This window comes from Pecten maximus, chromosome 1, assembly GCF_902652985.1.
Source record: "Pecten maximus chromosome 1, xPecMax1.1, whole genome shotgun sequence".
Taxonomy (NCBI): domain Eukaryota; kingdom Metazoa; phylum Mollusca; class Bivalvia; order Pectinida; family Pectinidae; genus Pecten; species Pecten maximus.
In genome coordinates this window covers 54,610,057-54,620,015 of record NC_047015.1, presented here as the reverse complement: position 1 = coordinate 54,620,015, position 9,959 = coordinate 54,610,057, and the positions used below count along the sequence as shown (strand labels likewise).

Here is a 9,959-nt window from a genome sequence, read left to right as displayed (position 1 = left end):
AAGCCTAATCACCATACGTTAACATCGATAATTACATGCAGTAGTTTGCTTTTTATGTTTGACCTCTTGTAACATACACATATGTGTATGAGTGAACAATAAAAATCTGAAATATGAAATATGGGTTTGGTTAGCTTCATCTGGAGATAATGTAACACAACTGAACAATGATTTCATGCAACTTGAAGCCTTACGACTCATATGTGTGTACATAGACATATCAATTTCAACAAAAGTTTGTTAGTATTTGCCTTGCATAAATGATATGGTACAGGAAAATAATTATTTATTTATAATTTTCTTGCGTTTTCTTAAAGAATCTTATTCTTAGCTGAAGTTATTCCATTTTTTGTCATTAACAATATATGTAGGCTCTCGACTTTTGACGCTTTCATTAATGTATATTTTTACGGAAATACTTGCACAAATTTTCCAACTGACATATCGCTCTAAATATCTTTAAGTAAAAATACAAAGTGTACATGATGAATAGCGATTGTAAAACTGTATAACACGGCTGTGACATACTGATATTTTAAGGACAAACCTTGTAAACAATACATCAGGTTCTTGCAGTAATCCTTGTGACAATGAATTTCATTACGTTTTAGAATGTTGCCTTTTTATAAATGTAACAAGGTGAATTGTACATACTTTGTATTTACTATATATGTTATTGGTTTCCTAATGCTTAGTATAGTAGCCGTGGATCACATGATAATCACGTGATCTCGAATATTTTGTATACGCTATATTAGTGTCATTTTTACGAGTTAGTTTTATTAACATTTCTAATATAATTCAGATCATCATTGATATGTACTAAAATTAAGGAAAATGTAAAACATTAATTTCCGGAACCTTCCGATCTATTTTTGACCAATCGGGTTGGAGCGGTCAGTTTGAATACAAGGCCTTTGTTACTGGTCAGTACAATATCAGACAGCTGACAATCAACAGGTGGATCAAGTTTTCAAGTTTCTCCAGTAATCTATTCCGGATCAAAATATATATAATTGTGAGTAATACATCTATTTATGATTTGGTATAAGTATTTGCAAAATAGTTAGTAGATATAGAGACCATTAGATCGTTTTGTAAATTCGTTTTAGCTATACATGTATTTGTGTTGATTTCTATTTATATGTGGTGAATTATATTTATAGATATAAAGCTCATTGCAAGTGTCTATGAGTATATTAATAACCTGTATATGATAACACACGTGATGGTGTAATGGATAACACCGAAGCTTTATAATTGAATCCAAGTCTCGTATTTATGAGATCGAATCCTGGAGACTAGTAAATTTTATTTATGTTGTATTTTATAATATCGAAATGTACATTTACTCACATGTTAGTGTGTGATTGAACACTTGTATATTTGTTATCACAGGTTGTTGAAATCAATTCACAACAAGTATGTAACGGTGAACTCCCATCTTAACCTTACTTAGGGTGAGTTATACTGTTGTATTAGATTACGTTAAATACTATTGTCGTATTATAACATACTGTCACTCACAGGGTATTTTATGACAGGTATATAAGTTCATATGTAATCTGAACGTACATGAAATGAATGAGTATATGTAAGTGTATGAATAACTTGATTAATGTAATTTAATGGATGCAATTACATTATTATCAAAATGTTATCATTTACCATTCTTTTATTATTTTTATCATGAATAATTGATTTGTCAAATATATTGTCTGCGAGGAACTGAATGTTTTTCTAATATGTTTGCAGACAAATGCCAGAAAACACGTGATGGACAATAAATAACATGGAATGAAAACATCTTGTGTATGTGATTTTTACATGTGACATTTTGGCGTCGTGGACAGGATTCCATCAACAAGAGGCATTTGATGAGATGGGACATTGTGGATTACGGTTATCATTGCTTACGTATTCGGATATCATTGATTGTGGATATCATGGGTTATGGATATCTTGAATAACGGATATCATGGATTCCGGTAGGACGTACCAGGTGGACACTGGATACTGGTGATTGATTGGACAGTTCCAATGACGAAAAGAACATTTTGAATATTTAATTACGTTTAAAATTAGTGTTATGTATCATCATTGGTAAGTTAGTCTTTTCTATTAACTATTATCACTTGCATGAATTTAGATTTTTTTCACCTGTAATTACCTGTATGTTATTGTGGTTGTGTATGATATGTTTCTATGACTGAATCCAAACTTAGGAAGTTTTTGACCAGGCCTTTCAATAAACCTGATTTGGACCGGATACAGCACAGTGTGGCAATAGTGTTGAGTGACAGCAAAGCGTCCTATATTATTATTCGCTCAATCGGAAATTGTTGAAGGATGGAGTACACCCAGTACCACTTCTAGCACATGCTTGGATGCGACGGTTACTTATTCGCATGTACATTGATTGTTTCCGTTAACATTATACATTATCCATTCGGGGTCGGGGTATTGTATTGGTTGTTATGTGGGATGTTTCTCGCTACTTCCTGTGCATTACTTCTTGAACTCGTGTGGTACGTATATCATCTGGACGGAATATCATTGTGAACGAACTGCAACAAAATGGCAGAGCTGAAGGAATTAAAGGCGGAATTGGATAGATTAAGACAAGAAGTCCAACGAATAGACAGTGAGACTGCGCGCGCTGACAGATTGGAGAAAGAATTGTTGAGAACCAAACAGGAATTTGAATCATATACCAGCTCTCCGAAAACTGTCTACATTAACAAAAACAGAAAATTGGATAAATTCTCAGGGAGACCTGTAAAAGAGACAGATCCAACAGCAGAAGAGTGGATAGAGGATGCGATACACCATTTAAAAACCATTACCGGAAGTGACGCTCAAGTAGAGTTTTTATATGCGCACTTACAGGGACAAGCAAAAGACGAAATTCGTATAAGGTCAGAAACTGAAAAATCCTCCGCAACAAAAATTTTGGAAATATTAAGAACAACATTTCAAGAAGCCGAAACTGTTGGACAGTTACAACAGAGGTTTTATCAAAGAAATCAAAACAAAGGAGAGACTTTACAAGAATATTCTTTGGTGTTATTGAAATTGATGGACAGAATTGTGAAGAAGGATAGAGTCATAGTCGGTGATAGAGACTTGATGTTAAAAGAAAGATTCACAGATGGTGTGGTTGACATTCAGCTGCGGCGGGAGATGCGCAGATACATGTTTGAACATAAGGATGTATCCTTTACTGATTTCAGGCAGTTAGTAATTCGCTGGACGGAGGACGAGACAATACCATCTCGACATAAAAGCGTGTCTGTCTCGGAACAGGAAGTGTGTGTCACTAATGATGAACTCAAAGCTAAAGAGTCCTCTGCTACATCAGCAGTAACTGCCATGTTGCAAAGTCAACAAGAAATGCTAGCGAAACAACAGCAGCAATTGGACGCACTTACAAAGCTAGTAGGGGGCGGAACAAATAGCTTTGTTAAAGGAACTGGTCGAGGCCGAGGTAGAGGAGCAATAAAGTGCTATAACTGTGGAGGTCGTGGACATGTTAGCAGGGAATGTCCTACAGAACGAAAACCTGGACAACAACAGAAACAGTATGGTAGTAATGGTGGACACCAATATAACAGAAAGCAAGAAACAGGAAAGCGGGATTTAAACGCCCAGAACCCACTGTAGGGAGTCAGACAGTGGGGAATAGTTCTCTTGGCTCCAAAATAAAACAGACGGTGTTAAAGAATGCTATCGGTGAATGTCCGGAGATAGACGTTTTCATTGAAGGGGAAAAGGTCAGATGTTTGATTGACACAGGCTCGCAAATTTCGACCATTACCGAACATTTCTTTAGGAAATTGGTTGGGAAGAAATCCGAGTTGATAGATGTTACCAAATGGATGAGAGTTACTGGTGCAAACGAATTGGAGGTTCCATACATTGGATATGTTGAGGTCGACATTGACATCATCGATCGGAAGGTATCCGGAGTTGGCATGTTGGTTGTGAAGGATCCGACGGATTTCCACGGAATCAAACGCAAGGAAAGGGTTCCAGGTTTATTAGGGAGTAACTTCTTTAAATTGATGAAAGAAGTAACGAACACTGACAAGGAAAAGTCGACAGGAGAAAATGGTACCAGCGATCAATCCTGGATGGAGATATTAGCTCTATATGAGATGTCTGCAACCACAGAGGATGATCGTGTCAGTTTCGTGAAGATTCCCGGGAATCAGTCGATAAAGATACCTGCATACTCCATGAAAGTAGTTACCGGAACAACTCGTCAATCAATACACAATAAACCATATACTGTTGCTATTCAAGCCATACAAGGAAACAGTGGTTCGCTGCCTAAGAACATTATCGTTGTGGACACTTTCAGTGAAGTCAACAATGGCAGAGTTCCTGTCAGAGTTGTGAACCTTGGAAGTGAGGATGTATGGTTACCCCAGAAAAGCCGGATAGGAACAGCACATGTCGTGGAAAATTTCACCGAATGTACGACTTCAACGTCATGTAACATCCAAGTTACGGAGTCTGAAATTAATGTTCGTCTGGAAACCATCGAAAACGAGCCGGTACCGGATGAAATTACAAAATTGGACCAATTACCGTTTACTATAGACGTGGGAGAAGTTGATTTAACACCAGAGCAAGAGAAACAAGTAGCTCAGTTGTTTTACAAATACAAAGATTGTTTCTGTCAGAGTGATGAAGAATTGGGATATACAGATCTCATAAAACATCGTATTCAAACCACGGACGAGATTCCTATCAAAGTAGCTCATCGGCGCATTCCACCTTATCAGATGGAGGAAGTGAGGGATCATATCAACAAAATGTTGCGTCAAAATATCATCCGGAAGAGTACAAGTCCATACGCTGCGCCAGTAGTACTCGTACGAAAAAAGGACGGTAGTTTACGGCTTTGTGTGGATTATCGGCTCCTCAATGACAAAACCATTAAAGACGCATATCCATTACCAAGAATAGAGGAGGCTCTAGATGCATTACATGGTGCAAAGTACTTCAGCTCTATGGATTTAGCGCAAGGCTATTATCAAGTGGGTATTGATGAAAGAGATAGTCATAAAACTGCATTCCGGGTAGGTACAGGAGGTTTATACGAGTACAATCGTATGCCAATGGGACTCTGTAACAGTCCTGCTACTTTTCAACGATTGATGGAGGCGTGTATGGCGGAAGCAAATTTTGATCTACTGTTGATATACTTGGACGACATACTAGTATTTTCGCCGTCAATAGATGAACATCTGAAACGGTTGGAGTACGTGTTCAGCAGATTAAAGGAACATGGATTAAAAATGAAAAACAGCAAATGTCATTTCTTCAAAAAGGAAACCAAATTTCTTGGGCATGTTGTTTCTGAACGAGGAATCGAAACCGATCCTGGAAAAACAAAAGCAATTTCAGAATGGAAAACACCAACAACTGAAAAGGAATTACGCTCGTTCTTAGGTTTATGTGGGTATTACCGTCGTTACGTCAAAGGATTCTCTAGTATTGCTGCACCGTTACACGAACTTCTCACAAAGCAGGACAAAAAGGGAAGAAAGTCATCATCAACGACAGATAAACGGCAATTTACCGAGAAATGGAACGACAAGACAGAGAACGCATTTCAAACTCTGAAACAACGGTTAACCGAAGCACCGATACTTGGTTATCCGGATTTCACGAAGGAGTTTATTCTCGAAACGGATGCTAGCTATGACGGATTGGGAGCTGTGCTATCACAGGAACAAGGACAACAAAAGGTTGTCATTGCGTACGCTTCACGGAGTTTAAGACCGTCAGAGAGGAATATGGACAACTACAGCTCAATGAAATTGGAGTTACTAGCAATGAAATGGGCAGTCACGGACAAATTTAGAGATTATCTATTAGGCCGATCATTTACCGTATTTACCGACAACAATCCTCTCAGCTATCTGAAAACAGCTAAGTTAGGAGCAACGGAAATGCGCTGGGCAGCACAACTTGCTCAGTTTGATTTCGTCATCAAGTATCGATCTGGCAAATCGAATGCCAACGCCGATTCACTCAGTAGAAATCCCAAGTTATCAGAAGAAATTAGAGTTCTTTTGCAAAATTTAACAAAAACAACCCGTGTGTCAGAGGAACTACATACAGTTCAGATAATGAATACATCTGTTACTGTAACAACAAACGAACAGCTCGCTACAACATTAACGTTTCCTGAGTATTCCAGAACGGAACTTCATTCACGACAGTTGAATGATGAAAACATTGCAATTGTTTGGAAGTGGTGGAAAACGGGACACAAACCCACAGAACGGCAATTACGTCAGGAACCAAATGTTGCTCGTAAGATACTACGGAGGTGGGGTAGATTAATTGAGGAAGATGGAATTTTGTGGTACAAAATCATGGACCCAGAAATTGGCAATAATTTTCTTTTCGTAACTCCTGAATCAATGAAGTCTCAAATTTTGGAATCGTTGCACAATCTATCAGGACATCAAGGAATGGAACGCACTATGTCGTTAGTTAAGAAACGATGTTATTGGCCTGGATTGGAAAATGACGTTCAAAAGTGGATTAAACAGTGCGAACGATGTATGGTCGCAAAAATGCCCGTACCGACAGTCAAACCCCCAATGGCGCATCTCTTGGCTTTTCAACCAATGGAAGTTGTTGCTATAGACTTTACGCAGCTAGAGAAAGCGTCGGATGGCAGAGAGAACGTGCTAGTTATTACGGACGTTTTCACAAAATTTACATCGGCAATTCCAACTAAAGATCAGAAGGCAACGACAGTGGCGAAAATTCTTGTGAAAGACTGGTTTTTGAAATTTGGCATACCAAACAGAATTCATAGTGACATGGGTAGAAATTTCGAAAGTAATGTTGTCAAGGAACTATGTAACATTTACAATGTCAGGAAATCTCGGACAACCCCATACAATCCAGAAGGGAACGCGCAATGTGAACGCTTTAACAGAACAATGCATAATTTGTTAAAGACGTTATCACCAGAAAAGAAGCGGAAGTGGCCGGAATATCTTCCAGAGTTGGTCTACAATTACAATGTAACCCCTCATGCATCAACAGGGATATCACCATTTTACTTGTTGTACGGACGGGATCCGAAATTACCAATTGACCATGTATTCAGGCGACCTCAAGATATTCTCACTGGGACTGTGGACGAGTGGCTCGAATCACATCACCGTCGTATGTTAGAGTCCAGAAAATTAGCAGAAGCATCATTGAAAAGGAAAGCTGTGGAGAGATCGGACTATATGAACAGGTCTACTAAAGAACATTCTATAGCTATCGGATCTCGGGTTTTTCTTCGAAACCATCCAGCAGGACGAAACAAGATACAGGATGCGTGGAAATCGACACCGTACAAGGTGGTGGGTAAACTACAAGATAAAGTTTATCAGATAAAGCTTGTGGACGGTGCAGGACCAGTAAAATCTGTGACACGCAGGGAAATTCTGGACATTAAACAGCCTGTTGACGGTGATAGTTCTGATGACGGAAATGCTGAGGACAGCATTAAAACAGCTGGGGGAGGTGACATAGATTCGTTAGGAAAGAATCGACAGGAAACAAGTGGCATGACGTCACCGAATGACGTCAATGAACAGTCAGACACGAGCGAAACTGAGGACTCCGATGATAGCGTCTGGAACGTGTATAATGAACCCCTCCCACAGAGACACGCTTCTGACAAAGCAGGGAAGGGGAGTCAGGAAAAACGTTCAAGTGTTGACAGTGTAGTAAGAGACAGAGATGAAACGTCACGCAAACATGTAAAACCTACAGAGATTTCCAATGTAGGAATCACGCGAGAAGAGTTGCGTCAGAGGCATAGTGACGTCATAACAGACACTGAATCTGAGACTAGGGTGGAAGCGGAGAGCCAAGCGTCAGGAAGGAGGATATCAGATCGCCGGACGAAAGGACAGCATTCTAATCCTCATCGTCTTCCTAAAACGGCAGTAAAGTCTACAGCGTCCATGAACGACAATGAGATGTCGGCGTTTGTTAGGCCTGGTCTTCCTCCTAATTTTCAGGATTTCAGTCAAGCTATTGCTATGTTAGGCACATCTCTGAGTAGTTCGTTAGGTCGAACATTGCAAGAAGGTTTTAATGATTTTTCATCTTTTAATAAGTGATATGTGATAGATTGTCCATATGGACAATATCAGGCTTCTGATGTTTTTTAGTATACAAACAAAATAGTTTTTTTATCAAGACATACTTTTTGCATATTAATGTATTGAACACATCATTGGTTAATACCGGTTGGAATGTGTGTAGTAAATTCATTTTTCGCAGCTTAATTAGCTCGGTTATGTTTTTGAAACAATAATACTTTAATGCCGGTTAAATTTTGAAAAGGGAATTAAGAATTAAGAAGCAGAAATATTTTTTTTGTAATTTTTAAGATGATAGGTTGCTGTGGCATCAACCTTAAGCAGGGAAGAATGTAACAAGGTGAATTGTACATACTTTGTATTTACTATATATGTTATTGGTTTCCTAATGCTTAGTATAGTAGTCGTGGATCACATGATAATCACGTGATCTCGAATATTTTGTATACGCTATATTAGTGTCATTTTTACGAGTTAGTTTTATTAACATTTCTAATATAATTCAGATCATCATTGATATGTACTAAAATTAAGGAAAATGTAAAACATTAATTTCCGGAACCTTCCGATCTATTTTTGACCAATCGGGTTGGAGCGGTCAGTTTGAATACAAGGCCTTTGTTACTGGTCAGTACAATATCAGACAGCTGACAATCAACAGGTGGATCAAGTTTTCAAGTTTCTCCAGTAATCTATTCCGGATCAAAATATATATAATTGTGAGTAATACATCTATTTATGATTTGGTATAAGTATTTGCAAAATAGTTAGTAGATATAGAGACCATTAGATCGTTTTGTAAATTCGTTTTAGCTATACATGTATTTGTGTTGATTTCTATTTATATGTGGTGAATTATATTTATAGATATAAAGCTCATTGCAAGTGTCTATGAGTATATTAATAACCTGTATATGATAACACACGTGATGGTGTAATGGATAACACCGAAGCTTTATAATTGAATCCAAGTCTCGTATTTATGAGATCGAATCCTGGAGACTAGTAAATTTTATTTATGTTGTATTTTATAATATCGAAATGTACATTTACTCACATGTTAGTGTGTGATTGAACACTTGTATATTTGTTATCACAGGTTGTTGAAATCAATTCACAACAAGTATGTAACGGTGAACTCCCATCTTAACCTTACTTAGGGTGAGTTATACTGTTGTATTAGATTACGTTAAATACTATTGTCGTATTATAACATACTGTCACTCACAGGGTATTTTATGACAGGTATATAAGTTCATATGTAATCTGAACGTACATGAAATGAATGAGTATATGTAAGTGTATGAATAACTTGATTAATGTAATTTAATGGATGCAATTACATTATTATCAAAATGTTATCATTTACCATTCTTTTATTATTTTTATCATGAATAATTGATTTGTCAAATATATTGTCTGCGAGGAACTGAATGTTTTTCTAATATGTTTGCAGACAAATGCCAGAAAACACGTGATGGACAATAAATAACATGGAATGAAAACATCTTGTGTATGTGATTTTTACATGTGACATAAATGAAAGAACTACTCTTATAAAATTTGATTTCAGCTCTTCAAATGTTGAAGAAATCAATTTGGAAACGATTTTGTTTGGAAATTTCCATTTACTTGTGTATAACTCAAATACACCTTCTGTACACCTAAACATGTCGAAGCCGCTGAACGCATGCATACCTCTCCAACAGAAAACGTATTAACATTTTTATGCAAATTTTTATCAAATTTTGCCACTGATTTATAATTCTTACAGTCATTGTAGAAATGAATATGTTTTCATTGTAATGTAAGTTTTCTATATGT

At 37.3% G+C, this 9,959-nt stretch overlaps 2 long non-coding RNA genes across 2 annotated transcripts; both read left to right on the top strand.

Annotated features, from left to right (window-relative positions):
• The first annotated feature begins 632 nt into the window (after positions 1-632).
• Positions 633-1,804, top strand: LOC117338233. Its single transcript, XR_004534990.1, has 2 exons — positions 633-1,018; positions 1,399-1,804. It is a non-coding gene; the product is annotated as an uncharacterized LOC117338233 (long non-coding RNA).
• A 5,999-nt stretch (positions 1,805-7,803) lies between these two features.
• Positions 7,804-9,640, top strand: LOC117338227. Its single transcript, XR_004534989.1, has 2 exons — positions 7,804-8,854; positions 9,235-9,640. It is a non-coding gene; the product is annotated as an uncharacterized LOC117338227 (long non-coding RNA).
• Positions 9,641-9,959: the final 319 nt, after the last annotated feature.